The sequence below is a fragment of the Triplophysa dalaica genome, chromosome 25, assembly GCF_015846415.1.
Source record: "Triplophysa dalaica isolate WHDGS20190420 chromosome 25, ASM1584641v1, whole genome shotgun sequence".
In the NCBI taxonomy this organism is placed as follows: Eukaryota; Metazoa; Chordata; class Actinopteri; order Cypriniformes; family Nemacheilidae; genus Triplophysa; species Triplophysa dalaica.
In genome coordinates this window covers 9,681,749-9,703,760 of record NC_079566.1, presented here as the reverse complement: position 1 = coordinate 9,703,760, position 22,012 = coordinate 9,681,749, and the positions used below count along the sequence as shown (strand labels likewise).

The 22,012-nt window shown below is 38.1% G+C and overlaps 1 long non-coding RNA gene across 1 annotated transcript in view; it reads right to left on the bottom strand.

Moving 5' to 3' along the window:
- LOC130415258 (uncharacterized) overlaps nucleotides 1-22,012 on the bottom strand; it is a 33,897-nt gene that overhangs the window by 7,200 nt on the left and 4,685 nt on the right. The window contains exon 2 of the long non-coding RNA XR_008905898.1: nucleotides 1,159-1,281. This is a non-coding gene — a long non-coding RNA (uncharacterized LOC130415258). The remainder of the gene's footprint in view (nucleotides 1-1,158; nucleotides 1,282-22,012) is intronic.

The following is a 22,012-nucleotide window of genomic DNA, read 5'->3' as shown; positions in this document are numbered from 1 at the left end:
AAATTAAAATTAAAATTAAAATTAAAATTAAAATTAAAATTAAAATTAAAATTAAAATTAAAATTAAAAAGATTAAAGTTAAAAAGTTTAAAATTAAAATATATATATATAAAAATATATAAAAAAAATGTTTTAATAAAATACCGAGATACCTTTTTGCACTCTGCCCATAAATTAAAATTAAAATAAATTTAATTTAATTTAAAAATTTTAAATTAAAATTATTGAAGCATATCTACAGTATATATTTTTATTTTGAAATTTAACACATTTTCTGCAAAAAGCATATATTGTGTGTTTAGGAAGCCCATTTCTCAACACCTACAACCATTTTACACAACAAGTTATATATAGCTTGTTGCAATAAAAATGATAATAATATTAAAATTAAAATGTAGTATTGTTCTAATTTGTTTAAATAAAAATTAAACACATTTTCTGAGAAAAGCATATATTGTGTGTTTAGGAAGTACATTTCTCAACACCTACAACCATTTTACACAAAAAATTCTATATAGCTTGTTGAAATAAAAATAAAAAATGTAGCATTGTTCTAATTTGTTTAAAATATATAAATATAAATATATATATAATTAAAAAATAAATTAAAAAATCATAAAATAAAGTAGCGAGATACCTGTTTGCACTCTGCAGCCTCCATTTTAATCATTTTAAACGTCTATATCAACATCTTTCTCTCTCTCTCTCTCTCTCTCTCTCTCTCTCTCTCTCTCTCTCTCTCTCTCTCTCTCTCTCTCTCTCTCTCTCTCTCTCTCTCTCTCTCTCTCTCTCTCTCTCTCTCTCTCTCTCTCTCTCTCTCTCTCTCTCTCTCTCTCTCTCTCTCTCTCTCTCTCTCTCTCTCTCTCTCTCTCTCTCTCTCTCTCTCTCTCTCTCTTGCTCTCTCTCTCGCTCGCTCTCTCTCGCTCTCTCTCTCTCTCTCTCTCTCTGTCTCTCTCTCTCTCTCTCTCTCTCTCTCTCTCTCTCGCTCTCTCTCTCTCTCTCTCTAGCTCTCTGCTGGAGTGTTTTTATCAGACGGTCTGTTTTAAATGTTGCTGACAGATCCTGCCTCCCTTTCAGTGTAATTATAGGCAGAGGAGGGCTGGGGCTGAGGCAGGGTTGGATGTAGCCAGGCCTGTGTAATGGGGATAATTAACTTACCCTCATCACCCCACTTCAAAGGCCTGCTAGAGAAAAAGAGACACTTTGGGGTGGATTGTATCAGCTTCTGCGAATGGGGCTGGGATTCTTCTGGCCCCTTTAAAGCCCCCTGGTGTCAGAGACCTTATAAAGGTAAAAACAGATATATTAGACAAATGAAGGTGCCACCCATGCACAGACACACACAGGCGACATGGCTGTTTTCAATACGCATTCGAAGACGCAAACGCAAAACAACGTGTCCCTCCCTTTTCTTCCTTCTAAGAGGCAGGTAATTGCTGTTGTTAACACCATCTCTGCTATTCAAACAGCTGAGTTTCTAAAGAGAAAAGGGCACTCACAGTGAGGGTTTCAAATGCAGACACTATTTCCTTCACTTTTACCTTCAATTTTTCTCTTTCTATTTTGTCCAATCTACAAACATGCTGCTTGTCTCTTGTAATATTTAGGATTAATATTTAATCGGTAGAAATGTAATAGTAAAATCTATACAAAGTAAAGGAACATTTATTCATATAAATTTAAAGTTGTGAAAATAAAGATGTAATTATATTCATATATTATACAGATTAGGTTGACCTTATGACTGGAGAGCCACATGAGTATGATTTGTAAATCATTCATTATGTGAAACAGATCAACCTCTTTTCAATTTATACATAAACAAATTAACAATGCTACATTGTTATTATTTCCTTATTTTAGCAAATAACGACTTAATGTACATTGTATTTTGCTCATATTTTTACCTAAAGCTCAAACACGAACCTGCAAATACAAGCACTTATTTTCTACAGGCTCTTCCTTACTCAACACCTCGCTCTCTTTTTATGCACTAAACACGCATGTGTGCGTGTAGTTACAAAGCCCGAGGGGGATCAGGGTGAAATGTAGACGCTTTGGGCATGACTGCAATTCTGTACAGTTCTGCCACATCTACTGTAGAGTGTAAGGAGAGAAGCACAATTTCAGTGAAAAAAAAAAAAGCCCTTCGCCAGACTGGCCTGAGAAATCAAAGGAGGCATCAGACACAAAATCGGAGCCTTGTGAAGGCTTTAATTGCCAGAGGAATAACACTGGCTGAAATGTTATTACAAGCCTGGTGTTGATTTAAGACCCCGGTTATTATGGGCCAGTCTGGGTGGAGGTCTAAGACTCTGACCCCCTACCCCCCCCCCCATATGCTTTCATACAATGTCACCACGCATTTAAACTGAGAGAACCATGAGACCTCGGTCCTTCCTCGTTCTTTTGCACTAAATGAGAGGGGACCATCAATTTGCCACCCCTGTCTTGAGACTAACCATTGTGCCACCATCGCCATGCCAGCAGATGCTAAGTTGTTACATCACACAAATATGTGTTAAGGCTTATGTTAAGATGTGTACTTTTTTTGCTTATAAAACTGACTTTGGTCATATAAGAGACATCACTTAAATGTCGAGTGGGAAATCTTGTAAATATTGAAAGACTATAAAAGCCTAAAAGGAAGAAACACTTGAAAGGTAAGGTATGTGACCATTTTAAACATTTTAAACCATTTTAACAGTCTTCATGTGTCTTGTCATACTGTCAGCCTTTCACATTGCTGATTTGGCATAGTCACTAAATTTTTTTAGCTGTATATACAGCCTTATACACCAAAATGTTTGGGGGCATAGCTACCTGTCAGCCCGAAAAAACCCAAAAGCAGTGAAGAATGTTCAGAAAGCCTGTTTATTTATTTTTTTGGCAATTTCAATTGTTTGGTGCAGAAATTTAAAACAATCTAAGACTGTCCTTTTATAATAGCAATTAAACAAATCCCTGCAGAGAGACCCCAGGAGGTGGTAGCATGGGCGGTGTGGCCGAAAGCACAGAACTGGTTAAATAAAAATATAGATTTAGAGAATATGGATCAGTTGAAAGGATTAAATAGGGAGGGGTTTGCGGTACCGTACCCGAGTGGCGATAGCGGTGACACTCAGCAAATCGTGTTAGACAGGGCAGGGCTCGGCTGAGCTGCAGCGGTGTGACATGGGCTGATGCACCATGCCTGCCTGCGTTACTCTCGCCGGTGTGGCTGCATCTGTGCACTCTTTACCACGATGCATCGAGCAGCCAATCACTTCTTCCACTCTAATTAACAGCCATGTAAATCCGCACCATGCCCGGCCTCGGCACGCACAAACACCGACAGCGGAAGGGGCGCAGGGGAGGTCAAGGGATGGGGGTGGGGTGACGTCCCTACAAAACGGCATCTAATCCAAACCTGCGATTTTATCAGGGCGAGACCTCGACCCTACATCCCACAACCCCCCCTTCCATGTCCTAAGAGTCTCCCACCATCAGCGTGCCACCAGTTCCAACCTTCAGCTCCCATCATGCTCACTGCTCCCGAGAAGGTCAGTAGGATGGCATCTGATTGGCCAAGATTTAGATATCCATGGCATATGGGAGGCGTGACACACCTGAAGTGACAGGGCGCGTCCTCACAGCAGACACTGGGGCAGGAGGAATAAACAGATGAATACAGAAAAAGAGAGACGAACAGAACACACCCATCAGGTCCGATTGCACGTCACCCGCTGCTGGGTTGGAACACAGCTGGCCAAGTCATGGTAAATTGAAGAAACATTGTCTCAATGCATCTTACCACACCTTCACTCCTCACATAGAACTTATGTGCCACATGCCAACTCTACAGAGGCTTAAGCCACTCTGAACGCTTCTGTGTGTGTGAGTCGGGATGGGCGAGGGAGGAGAATGAAAAACAGTAACATGAATAAACCAAGTAAAGTTTTTCCTGTAAATAAATGTAGATAAAATGTGTGCTCCCATCTGGACACACCTGACAGAATATACATCTGCGAAAAAAATTAAGACCATTTCAAATTTTCATTTAATCAGCATTTCTAGATATATTGTGGCATTCCAGTTCAATGTTTGTTGTAAACTTTAACAAAATCAAACATCAGGAGTGACAAAGTCATCCAACAACAATGCGAAAGACTGACAGCTTGACAAAACACATAAAACTTTTTTATTTACAGTATTTGAGGAAAAATGCAGTGCATCCTTTCTCTAATTTAGACCTGTTTCATTTTCTGGATAGAAATATTGTTATATCGTCAATATGGAATAAATAATAAAATATGTTTTATTCAATAAATGTTTAGTTTTTAATGAAAAGAAAGATATTTATAAAATTGTACAGGAGGGATGCACGATATATTTTCGGCCATATCGGTATCGGCCGATAAATGGATACATTTATGCCGATATATTAAAGCCGATAAATCTTCAATCCTTTCTTTTGGTTAAACAACTTCATCCGCACGCTGCTGTTAAAATACAGTACAGTACTATCTTTCTGTAGTGATCATTCACTGCTATTATCAAAACATTGCTGATGTAGGTACGTATGTAGGGTAGATACAGTATTTATGAATGTGTAAATTATAGAAACAAAAGCATATTGTTTGAATCAGACTGCTGTCTGAATGCTTTCTGCCTTGAGACCTGTAAGACATCTGGCTATTGAAAAAAAAATTGTTGTCCAATTTTTGCCTTTTGTTTCAGTCTTCAGAATTTTATATTATTATTGCAATACTGTATATCTGCTTCCAATGTTAAAGAATTATTGGTTATCGTTATCGGCCAAAATGTACATATCATTGCATCCCTAATGTACAGTATGTATATATACCTGGAATTCTAGGATTCTAGGAAACCTGACGATCCATGTTATCCCAGCATTATATAAAAATGTTCCAAAGACAATCTTGTGATGTTACTGAAACATCCTCATAGTTGACCATACAAGAGAGGTAGGCTAATAATGTCAAAAACCTGTGCTTACATTACATTTAGTATTTACAAAGAACAAGTAGGTGTGTCCATAGTACACAGTATGTGTAAAGTTTGATGTGAAACTTTTGGCATACTGTACACATACAGTTCCTTAAACTGTCTTTGACAGTCCATGGCCAAGCTGAAGTCTAGTGTGTTCTTATGAGGTCTTCAATCCCATAACTGATTGCTACACATTTTGGTCATAAAATATCATAACATACAATTACAATGTTTTATTATGCCATGAACACCTTTTTTTCTCAAGGACAGATTCAAAATATAGAGCTCAAAGTCCTCTTAGTGCGTTCCTCGACCATGGGTTCAAGAGGACACTCTTGTATTAACAATTATTATTAACAATATTAACAATTTATCAATTTAAATAACTATTCATGATAAACCATGTGAAATGTGTTTGAAAAAAACTTTATCACTAAGAACAATATATCAATTAGGCTATAATAAGAAATGATAATAACTGCTAAATGGTGTCTTATGAATGGGCACTTAAGTGTTGATGGAGCTGTGGGGGATATCAAAAAGGTTAGTTGTGAAAAATTGATTCAAAACCAATTCTTATTATTTTACTATTATAAATTGTGCCAAAAAGTGCCACTCTCTAAGCATGTTACATGTCTAATCATATACACTAAGTCCACCAAATCAACCATATATAACTCTAAACACTGTCAAAACAGAGAAGTCAACGAAGCAAGTGCGAACTCAAACGCAAGGAAGAAGTCACACAGAAAGACGGCACCAGCTCTGGCAGAGGAAAACCTGTTCCTGCGCTTTAGATCAAACCAAATCCATCATTTTGCCACAAGAGAAGCGCACAGCATCCGCTCACCCGCCTGTTATGACAAACCAGCCACCAGCAGTTCCACAAGTCCCTGATGTGGACAGACAGTCTCGAAAAAAGGTCTGAAAAACACCCCTGGCACACTGTCACATCTCCCAGCCTCACGCATTCAACTAGAGCGATATGACGCCGTATGTCCCTCTGTCTGTTGTTCCCTCCTTTTTTCCGTGTCCTTTCACTCTGGGGTCAACTAGTTCTGCTTTTGCTTCAGGTATTATGGTATTGATCGAGTGAGCTGTAACAAATGACTAGAGAAAGTGGAGTCTAAAAGTATAAAAGATGATGGTTCTGTCATTCCGAAGACATTTTTGTGTGCGTTTAATCTGCTCTTATTAAACGTAAAAAAAAACATAAGAGTACGTGTCCTGAAGACATTACTACAAAGTTTTAAAACAAAATCAAAGCCACTTGTACAATAGGTAAATATTAACCCTACTTTTTGCATAAATATTTTTGTAAGTCTGTTTAGGCTCCAATAGTGTCAATGTTTTGGGTATAAAAACATATATACATTGAATACTACTACTACTGCTACTAATAATAATAGTTAAGTTATGATGATGATAATGATGACTATTTAGCCTGTTATTATTATTAATAAATATAAAATTGTGGCCATTTGTTGGTTAATGATTTTAAATATGAAATAGTTCATTACTTGAAATTGGGAAATTATGACAGTACTAGGATTGAAGCATAAACTGGAAATAAAGTGTACATAATGTCAACTATATTATTAAAAAATAATATGTAGCAAAGAGTATAAAGTCGAAATGCTGTTTGAAACACGCGGACAAAAACATTTAACTACATGGAATTATATTAATATATTAAGTAAGTAATTTTCACACATACTGTACATAAGTGCTTGTTTTGTGGCAGGTTCCCTACACTTTTCACTGCAAACTCCAGATGGTGTAATACACCACCATACAAAACATTTTTATGTTTTGAGCAGACAAACACAACTTTCGAGCCCACAGAGCTAAGTACAGGTGAATGTGGGGAGGAAATGTTTTAAGAAAAAATTGTCACATTATATAAAGTGAGTGTAAAAATGTTGTGCAGCCTGCAACCAAAACAGATTCATCACTGACGGTATGAAAAAAATTCTCTCCTCAGCACATTCTGAAGCACATGGCATAAAGTGTGTTATAACAGAAAACTGCGCATGGAGATGCTTGAAAGCGGTATTGGATCACTGGCTTCCATTATTACCGTGACTTGCAGAAGTGGCACAAGCAGCTGAAATAAGCTACTTCAATTCTTTTACAAACTCCCCCCCCTCTCTCTAGCTTCAGAGGTAATAACATTGTCTGAGACAGAAAGAGAAAACTAGGCTACAAAACTCTAAACGAAAGAGTAACAGCATTATCAAAGCACAATCCCACAAAAAAAAACTAAGCAAATGGAGAGAAAAAACTGTCACGCGTCACGCATAATCATTTTCAAACGGAACATAAAATTGTTCTCATCTTTTTTTCCCGAGCGCTGAATGAATGTCACCTAAAGGCGGCGAAAATCACGAAGAGCAAAATATAAAGGCCAATTATGAATAATTACGTCTTTTCATTTCCAACATGATGAAATAAGCTGATTGGTTTTCAGACGAATCTGGTCTAGCTCAAAAGAGACAAGCGCGTCTGTATCCAGTTAGCGCGACGCACGACAGCACTGGATATCTCGCAGTGACGGAATCGTTGCTGTCGCCCATAAATCACGTTATACTCGTATTGGGAGGAAATGACAATGCGGCGGGGAAAACAGCCGTTCGCCGTGACCTGCATTAAAGGGCTAGAATAAATAACGTCACGACGCGACGGAGCAGAACAGAAGAAAGTGAGCGACTGATGTTGTCATGGCCCCAAAGCTGAGTAGCGCTCAGCTGTTTGTGGACGCTGTCTGGCATCAGTCTGCTAAAAGTTGACAGAATGGCCTTAAAGTCAAGTGAAAATCTTCGTAAACAGACCTATGAGTCACCTATCTGGCTTTTTCCAGTGTTTCTTGACATTGAGGTACAAAAGTATCATTACGATAAATGCTGCCAATCACAACCGTTTCCACTATAAACATAAAAGCTAAAACGACCCTGACATTTACTCTTCAGAGGGATATTTTCCAAAAGGTTTCTGGTACACAAAACCCGAACATTTGTGCTGTCAGGACGCTCATTATGGGCTCTGACAGAGGTGATTGGTCTAGATTGAGGCGTTTGGACCTGAGAGAATGTGTGAGGGGGTGTCTGGTTAAAGTCACCGCCATCTGGGAGCGATCTCAGGTGTGTCCTCGGCACACGTAAGATACGGGTCTGTGTTTGCGCCAAACAGTGAACCATTTTGATCACGTAATGGATGTGATTAACTAAAGCCATTAGAACATGTATAATGCGTAAATTCATTTACATAATCTGGTGATTAGGGGGCATCTTGCATTATTGAATATGGGCATGTATTACTTTCATAATACAAAGAGTTATGGGAAAGTTTAAATGCAAAACAATTGTTGTTTGTGTTTCAAAGACTTTGCTCACTTCTGGCCAATTCCTGTGTTTTGAATCTGACACTTTCAGTCAAAATGGGAAATATAAATTACCAATATTGAATCACCTGTTTATATTTTACTAAACTCCTGAGGAGTCCAGACATCAGAAAAATATCATATGCACGGTTTTCTATTTTAAAATAGAGAACAATAAAAGGGATACTCCACCCAAGTATTGAATTACTTAACCTTAAGTTGTTTCAAACGAGTATACATTTCTTTGTTCTGTTGAACAGAAAGAAGGATATTTAGAATAATGTTAGCAACTGAATTTCTGGGGTTGTCCAAAAAAATGTAGTCAAATGTGTCACAGAACTGTTATCTAACTTTGTGTTCACCAGAACAAAAAAATATATACTTTTTTTTAATATGGTATTTAATGATGTCTCATAAATGTCAACTGCTAACATTTTTCCAAATATCTTTCTTTTTGTTCATCAGAACACAGAAATTCATACACATTTGTAACATCTTGAAGTGGAGTAAATGATGAAAGAATTTTCTTTTTTGTGTGGAGTATCTCTTTTAGGACGTGACAAAAATGACCTACATATTTAAAAAACAACAAACTTTGCAAGATTTCTGTTAAATAAAATGTGCAAACCAAAAGCAATAATACCCAACTTACTAAATTGTTATGGATGTGACAATTTACTAACCTGACTATGGAACACTATGCTTTAAAAACACAAAAAAGCTTGAAAAGTTTAAGAGAGACTTCATATGAGTATTTAAATCAGCAAATATTGAAATCCGACCTATCAGTATGGTGAAATCCTTTAGGAAAAACGTCATATGAAGGTGGACATCTCACTTTTTTCTTAAGACAAAAAGCGGGTAGTGAAATGCTGGAGAACATAAAGTTTAACTAAATCTTTTAAAGAATTGTATAAGACAAAAGAGTGATTAGTACATTTCAATCCAACAACTTGTAACCATAATGTGGACTAAATAAAAGAACATGCTGAGTAAAGCTCTGCGTTGATAGAACCAAAGTAAATATTAACAAGATATGCCATTGCCATACAATGAACGGGGATGGGATGCAACGCTCAATATGGCCGCTCCAGCAAAGGAAGTCCCTCCTTCCAGCAAAAGCAACCAATCGTCAAAAACTGACAACTCTCTGGGGCGGGGTTCTCTTGAGGCGCTTGTCAGCGTGTGTGCATTAGCCGAAGCGACCTCAAAAAAAGGTGATATAAGATTATAAAACAATTCTTATGGTACAGTTCTTGTAAATTTTAAATGCTGTTCCTAAATATGCCGTTTAATTGGGATTTTACCTAGAGATTGTAGAAATATCAGTATTCTCCATTCACGTCTTGCTTGAATTCCGTAATTACGTTGAAAACATGGCCGCCGAGTGGCAAGACTTCCGTAAACGGACTTTGCTAGAACCCATAAGTAATGCAGCTCTTAAATGTGGTTACACTTCTGATAAACAGACCAGATAAAACAACATTCTTGACTGTGCATGCATATCATTATTACAATTATTCAGAACACCACAGTGTCGCACACCCAAGCGTTCAAATGTGATGTCAAACACACACACAGTAGCCGGCGCTGAACCATCAACCAGCGGGAAAAGAGCCACAACACATAAAGGAAAAACAGGTCAGGCACCCCTCTCACGCTGGCAATCATAACAAGAGGCCCTCCACGGTCTCTCAGCTCCAGCCACGCAGCATCTGTCTGTCTCCGGCCGCCTTCCACAAATGTAGACGTTACAACTAAACTACAGTTCCAATTCACCTGCCTGTTTGATGCTCTGCTCTCACACATGACAACACATTGATTTTACTTCTGCCGCCGCACAGACGTCCGCCTGAAGAAATCCATTAGGCCGACACTTCTCGTTTCCCGTGACTGACAGGGTGACAGGCCAATGCTTTCCACCCGTGTACGTTTGACGGACAGCTCGACACTTAAACAAGCCCTCAAGTTGCTATAATAGTTTAAAACACTTTCAATTACCTGAGTCAAACAAATTCAGCCGACCAAGCGCTTGGCTGCATCTCTGCAGGTCCGCCGGCCCCGGAGTCATTCAGTACAGAAATAAAAAGGGTTTAGAAATGTACAGGGTCCCTGCCACCACCACCGGTGCAACTTCAGTTGTATTTGCTGAAGAAAAAAACAAATAATCTCCTAGGTTGAGAAATGTTGTTTTTACCTCCCCTTTGCAGCCCTGTGTATTTTATAGAAACTTCTTACTTTTCTTTATTTTTACCGCTGTGATGTGTCTCCACATCACATTTTCATATTTTATTGATTTAAGAGTGTATTTGTTGTGCCCTTATACGGCTCCTTATACTTTCAACAATCATGCCATAGTACTTAAATGCAAAAAAGAGTGCTTTTACAGTCTGGATGAAAGAAAGAGAGCGAGGGGAATAAAGAGGGAATTGCTTACATTATGCCAAAAAAAAAGCACAAGAATTAAGGTCAGAGACATAAACAGCTCATAATACTAATGCCAGCAAATAATGATGTGCTGCATAATTTAAGCAACAACAAACGATTCGTCTCAAGGAGGCACTTCATATTTTTCTGTTTTCTGTCATTTCATTTCTAAACAAAACCGCGAGTGTCCTTAATGACCAAGGTCATCTCGCTGTAGGAATACAAGGAGACAGGTTATAAGCTAGGATGCTGGGCTATCCTGTGTATTTTTATCCTGCTGAAACGGGGTGAAAACGCAGCCCTGTCATAATCATTTCGCCACCAGCTAGAATACTAATAAAAACCCTGAGAGGAAATGAATTAAAATAAGTACTTGATTAAGGGGACACGTGCAGCTGAGGGTTTTAAATTCGGACGTGCGAATATTCATGGCTGTGACTGTTGTCCTCTATTTTATTTTGTGACAAAAGGGTCACTGTCCAGTGATTAAATACTTTCGGAAATATTTAACGAAGCGTGATGCATTGCAATTTTAAATAAAAGTTTTCTGCACGCAAAACTCCAATAAAAACAAAAGTGTGAGACACAACGTCTCTCTCGAACAACTCATTTTCCCGAGCGAAGTCATTTGTTGATGCCGTCTACACAATTATAGGGAAAACGTATTTGCGCCGGACCCAAACAAACTGAATTCCGCCGCATTTTCCAAAAGGATCAAACTAACCCGAAAGTGTTCCCTGAGCGACTTGCAAACTCTCTCTCTCTGAACATCTACATTCCTTCATTTAAAAAAAAAAGAGCGATAGCTCGGGGGAAATGAAGCAGTGAATGTTATAGTGTGCTATGGGCCCTGATGGCCTCCGTAAATGACATGGGCTGCTCAGTGGTGTGTGTTCTCCTTTCCCATCCCTGATGTAATGACCCGTCCACACTAATGCCTCCACAGGGCACTCTGAGTACCTCCATCCCCCACCTGCACCTCTATAACTACCCCCACCTACTGCGTGCAGGAGCGGCTCCCACTGTCTCTACTGCTGGATGATTTCATTACGGGGGAACTTTGAAATTCAGTGCTGAGTGTTTCTCCATAAATTCAAATTATCCCCATTCAAATTATTTGGGGAAAGTTAGACTTTTGAATGCAAATATTCCGTTTTATGTTCCCTCCGTCTCCTCAGGTAAGTGGCATGCGGATTTATATACTGTTTCTGAAATGAACAAGCAAGGGGCGAAGTTCTATCCTCGCGACGACAAGTAATAAAATCGGACGTGTGACAAAAAGGTGCAATTTCAATAGATGCTGCTTTGTATCTAGTTATGTCACAGTTGTGTTCGTTTACTGGTGACGTACAACAATACAAAAATGACAACATAAACAAAAATGAGTTAATAAACACTTAATATTCATTGACTTTCCTTTAAAAGCATTAAATCGACAATCCAAGGCCATGAAAACAATATGCAGTTTGAGTCGAGGATCAAAAACGGAATGAGAATCAGATGCCAGTTTAACACTGGCACATATTTTTCTCACTTTTTGGAGTCCGTCCACCGATAGCTGTCATCCTGGTCCCCCAGAAATATTAGACTCCAATTATCAAAATGGTGATGTCACACTCTCTTTCATCCTTGACGTTTTAAAGTTGAGGAAAGGAATAAAAGAGAGTGCAGGGGACGTGAAAGAGAGCCAAAGGTTGTAAAATCCAGTTGAAAAACATCTTCCAGAGTCTATTTTTCTCACACTCTTTCCCCTCAGCCTGTGGGTTACACTGTGGCATAACACTGCGCAGATATACAATTATCATTACATTTCATTATATGATTGTGAACATTTGAATTCTGGTAAGAAAGAACGCTGACAGGTTCAGAGAAATTTAACAGATACACTGTCACACTTACTCTTTTCTTCCCTCATGCACGCACAGACTAACTCACGTTAGGTTTTATGGGGACTTTTCATAATGATCTACGAACTGTATATTCTACACTGTAAGAAAATTAACATGTTTTCCCTGATTACTTGCAACTTTGCAGTCTTTTTCTTAATATTTTGACCATATTTTCAAAAATACACTGTGAAAAATCCTGTAAAAAAATGAAACTCTGGCAGCTGGGGCACCAAAAGGAAACCACAAAATAGTAGTGTTTCTTCGTAAAATTACGGTTTCCCTGTTTTCTTGAAAATTTGCTCTTTTCTTCTGTAATTTTACATTTTTTGAACGTATTTTTTAAAATACATGAAAAATCTGTAAGAAAGAAACAGTTTGTAAATTACTTTTTTACAATGTATCCCCTAGCACTCAATACGCCTAAACCATAACCTCAAACAAACATTTCTGCATTTTTTTAATTTTCAAATAAACAAAATTTAGATGTATTTCAGCTATTTTCCTCACAGGGAGCAAAAAAAGACCCTCAAGGTCAAAAAGGTCACTATTTAAGAAAAAGTACACCTCAAAATCAAATTTTTGTTATTTTTTACTCACCCACATGATGTTGAACATGTTTCAAGACCTCCCGGCATCTTCGGAACACAAATAAAGATATTTTAGGGACATCAGAGAGATTTCAAGGCCTCCTCATAGACATCATGGTAGTTGTTGTCAAGGTCCAGAAAAGTACTAAAGACATTGTTAAATCGGTCAATCCGCTCATAGTGGCTCAATTGAATTTTTTTGGAGCGATGAGAATATTTAATGTGCAAAAAACCCCAAAAAAACAAGTTTAATCGATACATTCTCCTTTGTCATGCGGCATTTGGCTCACAAACCATATGCACATGCGTCGAAGAGCTCTCGTGATCACGCACCATAGACTGACAAGACAGAGAATATATCGATCAAACTCGTTGTTTCCATTATTTTGTTTGTTTTTCGCAAAGTATTCTCGTCGCTTCAAAAAAATTTAATTGTTCCAAGACGCCGGGAGGTCTCATGTTGAACGTCATGTGGTGAGTAAAAATGAAAATAAATTTGATTTTGAGGTGAACTTTTCCTTTAATGAAGGGTCATTTGGTTCACACACTCTGTAAGGTCTTCCAGGACCACACACACTTATATAAAACAGGGACATTGCATAGACTAATATTATTTTCTATAAAAAGCTCATTATTAGACCCATTCTACCTATACCTACACTTTCTACTTTGTGGTTCATAAAAAACGATTTTACAATTCAGAACATCTCTGAAACTCAGATTTATCTCACTTTAAGTGAAGCTGTGTATTTACCCACACAAACTGTACGGTTGAAAATATGAAAGCAATATGAAACAGATTTGCTATTGAGAATTCATAAAAGTTGCTTTTTGTAGTGTGAAAACACAGAGATAAGTGATAATCACGGTATCAATAACGTTAATATTCACAGCTCCGGCGATAAACACAGAAGTATTTTAACACGCGCTTTAACAAGATTAGCATGTGTGTGTAACACCAATTGTCATCAGTATGCACGGTGCTAATGTCTCCGTCTTCCTCCCTTTGGTCAATATTGTGGGCGCCACACGCACACACGCATGGAGAGAGATAGAGTAATGTGACTCGCTCACTCTTAGACCGTGTGGGTCACATCCTACAACAACATTGATTTTCCTGATGAGGATCTCGTCTCTGTTTAACCTGACCATGTCAACTTTCCCCTGAACATAGCCGGACCACCACTGCCATTGATCCTTGCTCTCTGACACCGAGACTCTTCAGCATTTCGAAGTTACAATCTGTTTGGGTGGGCCTGTGGTAATCGGACAGTTCCAAGCGCCTGAATGACCTGTTTGGGGCCATCAGACGATTTGCCAAATTCATCTCTCGAGAGATTATGATGTATTTTCCTGCTTGTTAAATCACACATATTATTTATGCTCAGAGCCAAGTGTGCATTTAGAAATGAAAATCAAATTAACTAATGTAAATTCTCATATCAAACATCAATCAATAAGCAGTCGCTTGCAAGCGGATTTATTATTCAAGTAAATTAAATACGTTTTATATGCTTTGGTGACATTGAAAAATGTATCAATATGGGGAGGGGAAAAATTGCATTAAGGAAAGTATCCAGCAGCATCACGGCTGGCCGGCCATCCCTTCAGATTCAGATCTGTGACGGAAGCCAGATAAAAACTGCACCCTCTGCTGTTGTGTGTACAGCATCTCTCCAGCACGCTCTCCAATAATAATACAGATAAAATGAAGATAACAGAAACAACTTCAAATAACCTGAAATTTACAACAAAAATAAAATATCTTGCTTCTGCATTTTTTATAACCAAAACTTCGAATGCTTTTCTAAGAAACACCACATGGTCAGTAGCGTCACACAATATGACCTTGCATTAGCCCATTGTGACAACATAGGACACCAGACAAAAAAAGGAACAATTATAAATTCCTTCCCCTAAATCTGTCTCTGGATTAAGAGATGAATGAGGAGGAATAATTATGCCTTAATTATTCACATTTCTCCCAGGCATTTTTTCAGACGTACTGAAGAACAAGCTCTTCTGCACAAAAGCGTGTCAATGCAGACGGCATTCTTCAAAATCTCCAAAACACACCGGACTGATTTTTGAAAATAAAAAAGCATCAAAACCGAGCGGATGCACCCTCACCCCGTTTCTGCATCTCGTTCACCGTACCACCACCATTTTTTACAACCCCAGACATACCCCTTAAATACTACCATATGCAAATCGTGTGCATGCAATTTGCATATTTAAGTATTTAACTCCGCATATTTATTGGATTTGGAAGCCTGGCTGATCATTGATTTATCCGCCCCTGGCAATCATATTTCCATATTTGTATGGTTTTAATGACGGTGATAATTCAAGGATGCGCAGAGTATATGTTTTGAACGATATGTTTAATTATGTCCTCAAAGCATCATCACTTTTGCTGGCTGATGGAGAAGAGGGAACTGAACTGAACCGAAGAGCGAGAAGTTGTCAAATATACGAATCCCTGAAAACGGCCGTCGCCTGCTTCGACTCCATCCAGAGGAAAGGGAGCAGATAGAAAAGGCGAGATTGCTGTAATTGCTTTGCGGCCACATGCTCCTAACCACAAAAATTAGGGTCAAAAACAGAAATCATTTATACTTGAGATTTAAGCACGTAGGATTCAGAAAGGGAGAGATGGAGGGAGAGAGAGAGAGCGAGATAGAGAGACAGCGGGCCTGGTAACCTTTGTACATAAACATGTGATTAAGTGTGACACTCCTTCACGACAAATTCAATCACGCTTTGAGAGAAAGGCAGAACCTGGCCCTCTCTTCTCCGATGGGGAAACTTTCTCTGCCACATCCCTTTATACGGGGTGTCACTATTTATAGGTTTCCCAACAGGAGGAGACGTCCAAAAACACACAAACACGCACACACGCAACAGCAATGACTAGCGATCGGACAGCTGGCTACATCGAACAGCAGAGAAATGTGCAGTATGTAACAGGCTCTCCGGAGAGTGTCCTTTACCTAACGAAAAAACATATTTGCCAAAAAAATATGTTATTTTACATAAGAGTTAAATTGAAAAAAATAAAATGACAAATGAAAAAACAAAATGAAAAAATATTGAAATCGATGAATGAAGTATCATGTAACTAATAATTACTTTTAAGAACACAAATCGGATTTATTTGCCCGTGGGTTAGTTCTCAATCACTTTGCAAATGTCAATATCCTATAGTTTTTCTCTGTTATGATATGAAACAATATTTGGTAATTTAATGTATCTGATCCATGTAATAAAATGCAATTAGATGTATGCTAATTTCTGAAATGTATGCATAATTAATGTTATCTACACAAAATGTCATTCATTGGCTAGGTGTTCATTCATTACACTAATTCATTTTAATAGATCGGCACAGTGGGTGGGGCAAAAATCAGTCATAGTCCTCATAATGTCAGCGGAGACCAACTCACATTTCATTAAAACTCCCACTGCAATCAAAACAGAATATTTTGAATATTTTGTTTAATGCCAATAATAAGACTGAAAAAATTATATATTACTCAACGGTATATATTTTTTTAAATGTGTATATTTTTAAGTACTAATTATAAAAAAGTCAATTGCAAAAACAGTTTCTTATTGGAAATATATACCAATAATAAATTGGGTTTCTATTGACTGCAATAAAACAGTCAGCATTCTGGGACATTTTTCCTCTCTGCCATCTGTAGAGTTATCAAACCTGATGTTTACTAGCTTCTATTCTTCCCCAACACATAATGATTTGAATAGGCCCTTGTGTGTTCCTTATCAGATCTGGCTGGTGTGTGTGTGTGTGTGTGTGTCTGTGTGTGTGTGTGTGTGTGTGTGTGATGTGTACTAGAGGATGCTATCAAACGCCTTCTCAGTGTAAAACAAATCTTTTTAATTGAACACAACATTAACATGTTAAAATAAATATCTTGAACCTGAGATTTGGCTTTCGTTTAGATATAAAACGGATCTAAAATATAACATCGTCAATGATGCAGGGGGGTGTTTGCCGTTGAATCAAGAAAAAAAATGTTTAATTTGAAATTGCTAAATAATTTTAAAAAAGCAGATCTGCAAAGCTTGTATTCCTGTTTAAATTCTGATTTTTAATGAGCGCACCTAAAAACATGTGTAATAACCATGTGTGAGCAATCTTAATTGCCCTGTGTGCTTTCCTGTCCTGCATGCCACACCTTTTATTGGTGTTTTTCCAAACACACACTTAAAAACACACACACCTACCTACATATACAAATACCTGGCAGAAAAACAGCCACAAAATAAAAACAGTAACAATCGATCAGCGTATTAAATTTTTTTATTTAAAAAGCATAAGTAAATCTGCTTTGTGTGGGGGGCGAACACCCAGCAAAAAGTGGGCAACTTCACACATCACACACAGACACACCTCACAGATCTTACACCCTCATTATCATCAGCGCTTGTTAATTGCGGCAGTGCTGCACTCTTACTGTACGTCTTCTTTTAATTAAGGTGCCATAAGAGGACCTATTACACGTGCTTTGTCCTTGCCGTAATTGCCCTCCCGACACCCCATTTTCCTCCTCTCTTTTTCTCCACCTCTTACTTCAACGTGCAAGGTCCCTGGACATAGAGCCGCAGGGCCCCTGGGAACCTAACCATCGCCTAGCCTCTGCATGGCTCAAAGGATCCGACGCAAAAACATCTCTGCGTGTCACCGACTTAATATTATTTCTGCTGATCCGTGCATCATCAACACAGAGTTCATGTGCAGCACGGCGAGAAAAAAACTGTTAAGATGCTCACAGTCCCGGGTAAAATTTTCCCTCTGACATTGATATCAAATTAGTGAACTTTGACAATGATTCCATACACTGTGAAATCCATTCAAAGCCGCGGCCGATCCACCCAAATGAAAAGAAAACTAACGCCATCTACTGTCCGAATGAGCCCACGCTACCCCACAGCACCAACATCTCTATCCCAGCCTGGCTTAATTGGGAAATAATTGCAAATTTTAAAGGGGACAATTTCATCTCCTTGCCTTATCATTTATTACGGTTTCTTATTCTGCCATGACATGCTGAAAGAAGGGGGGAAAACTTCAATTAACTGTATTCTTGAAAGATGTTCTTTGCCTTAATGTTTCGAGCAAAGAACTTAAATTCATGTAAATAACGAGTCTCAATTAAAAAAAGGAAAGACAAGCTTTGGCCAATTATCCCGGCCCGCGGAGTCTCTTGGGTTGAGAGAGCAGTGGAACTCTGCTGGCTGAGTGCTACACATTAGCTCATTGGCTTTTGAACACACAATAAGCAGAAAGCCCTCAAGTCATTAGTAGGGAGCTCTCTACTTCCCTTTAAAGCCTTCACTGTTACTCTAAACGTGGTGGCCAACATTTGAAACGAATACACGGAGGAATACCGCAATTACATGTTTCTTTTTTTTTCAACATAATTCAGATACAAAATGTATACAAATATATATTACAAATGTATTCAAATATATCAATGCTGTGCTTCTCAAACCTTGCATCTCCATATTTTGTGATTTTTAATTTTTGACATAAATCACCCTTTACGTTTGTCACTTGGTTTTGCAAATAGCGAACCAGAAAAAAAGGATTAAAATGTGCAACTTTGTACTTTTTAAATGATTAAATAGTATGTTGTCAGTGTTTTTCTTTTCATTTCCTGGAATGCATATATGCAATATGAAATGCATATTCATTTTTTTTAGTTGGTAGAATGAATTATTAATAAACAGAAGAGGTCAAAAAAGTTAATAATAACTGACAAAAATTATGTTTTTAAACAATGTGAAATAATTAGGACCAAGATAAAATTCTTGAGGAGAAGAAGTGCTTTAGTACTGAATTATTAAATGGACGCTTAAAAAGAATGAACGAAAATGAAAACCCTCACAAGCGTATACGTTATCAGAGAAGCTATAAGGAGGAGTTATTGGGATTATCAACAACAGTCCACAAATTACAAGACCATAAACACAAGTCGCATGCACCCTAATAACACTTGTTGTTTAGCAACATTGTGTTTATTTGTAAAACCTTGCTCTTATACATTTGTAAATAAGTACTTTTGGGCATCTGCTTTTACTGCATTGTTATATATCAGTGTGTATCCGATAGGAGCCAACGGTTGCATACAGTATGTGACCCAGTGTGTGACTAAATCCAGACTAAAGTCTTCAAATCTAATTACGAGATGAGCATCAGATTTAGATTTTAAGCATTAATTTCAGTTTTAAAAAAAACTAAATCACAAAAATAAACTTTAGCTGAGTCACATACAGTATGACAATAATCTGCTCTACCTCTGGATATGTGAACTTCAAGGCATCTTTTCACTCGAGATGTTGCATACTTGTGTTACCAGACTAAAGTTGTGCCCATCTCATCACGGCACTCTTTCTGCTTTATTGTACCAATCTCTCCTCTGGTTTTTTTATCTTTAATGCTGTTTATCTTCTGAATTCCCTCACATTTCCTCTCCTTCATTCCTCCTCGCATTTTTCTATCCGTATCCTCCAGTAGCCTCTGAACCGAATGCACAAATTACATTCCCTCCACCTTTTTACTCGCCACTAAATCTCTCCTTTTTTCCACTTTGCTGAGCTTGAATATTTCATTCCCCCCATCAAATATGCATCCCATTAATTAAGTTAAATTACTCCCGACTGCCAAATATTCGCTGCCGATGACTGTCAACACAAGACGCATGGCTTTGAACTTCTAATGACACGGCCTCACTTTCAGCTGAGTTACAGCCTTCAGAAAGGCGTCCGCGGGCCCGCCATCAACGCCCTTCCTCGATGCCAAAGCCTGGAATTAAGTACCGGTTTCTTTTTCCTCCGGCTTTTTAACAAGCGGCACAATGGATGACACGCGCGCACTTGACAAGCAAGAACTTCCATTTTAATTGTATACCTTTTCCTCATCTTTTAATTGCTGTTGTTAATCAGTCATTAACTTCTCCCGCCCCCCTCCCGTGCGCGAATCCTAAATCTCCCGCGCGACGTCTCACAGCTCAATAAATTCCCGCGCACCCCTCCTCGCGCCAGCTCTAACGTGTAATTTCATTTATTTTTAAAACTGTCATTTTTCCAAACAGAGGTATTTGTTATTTGTTCCAAAGGGGTTGACAGTAAGGAGATTTTAATCATAACTTGCATTAAATTATCAGTCTCCGGATCTGTCAAAGAGGATAAATTCAAGTCGACGTTAAAGACGCTGCTATTGAGTAATTGTGTTCTGGGCAACACTAATATTACCGCTGACTGATTCCAAACAATGGTGATTGAGCTATAGGGCTATTTGCCTTTCACCCTCCCTCGATAATTCCAACCTGTCCGAAAAGCCAAAGGACTCGATATGAGTACAGATACAGGGGTGACAATGGGCCTATTTGTCTCTCCTCCCTCTGAAAAGAAGCAGATGTTTCTGGAAGAACAGACTTGGAGTAACATGAGCCAAAGCGGTACTTTAAACAGCCAATGGCACGGTGGGAGTGGCAAACTGATATGACAGACAGGGCCGAGATGGCTTGACAACAACAGGAAAGGCTTCGAATAAAAAAAGATCTTGGTGCGTCCTACCAAGGGCGAAGGCCTCGAAGGGCCTGGTGTGGGCCTGCGGTATAGCAAAAGAAAACACTTTTTTTATAAAATTAGTTTTTAAAAATCTTAATACAAAATTGCATTCCACTATAGGGATGCACAGTATATCATCGGCCGATAGATGCTCGTTTTTATTGATATCGGCCCGATAACAAAATCAGACCAATATATTATAAATTACAAATCATTTCTTCTGGTTTTACCACTTCAGGTGCCTGCTGCTCACAGTTAAAATCCAGTACAGTATTGTCTTTCTGTCACGATCATTCACTTACTGCTATTAGCAAAACTTAATATATACAGTAGGTACAGTGTGTAGATATTTATGAATCTGTAAATTAATGTTAGAAGCAGATTGCGTATAACTGCTTTCGGTCTTGAGACCTTTTAAACTTGTGGCTATTGTGAACACTTTTCGGGGTTGCACTGAAAGAAAATCTATCATTTGTTTATTAAATAAAAATCATACCAGAAAAGTTTGAAAGCGAAAGAATCTTTAACTAGTGTAAAGTAGGCTTGGTACACGATTTTTAGGGGGCAAAGGTGAACTTAATGTCACCATGTTTTCTTCAGTAATTTTTTTTAAAATAAAAGCAGTTGTCCACTTTTGATTTCAGTACTAATATTTAGATATCGGCCAATATATCGGTTATCGGCTTCAAAATTATAAATCGGTTCATCCCTAACTAAAACAACAGACATGTGGTGGCCTGGAAAGAACTGAGAAGCATGTGGTCATCACAGACGTCACAGAATAGCTCTACTTAATATATGTTATGATAGGCAGAGACCCCATCCATTTTAAGACAGCACTTCTTAATATTGTTATTCAACCCATACACATCACAGTATATTGCTAACCGATAATTACAATCTATGAGCTGGCGGTACGGCCATGACAACAGTACTTAAGTCTTGTTAATATAGGGTGTCTGTTCTGCCCCTTGTGGCAGATTGTGCAAAGCAAGTAACTACCTTCTCTGATGTTGTGAAAGAATATGATTAATACGCTACTGATAATTAAAGTTGTCACCGAAGTCGTGGAAAAAATTATTATTCGGTTAGGTGTCATTTACTGAAAAAACAAGAAATCATATATTAAAAAAGTTTTG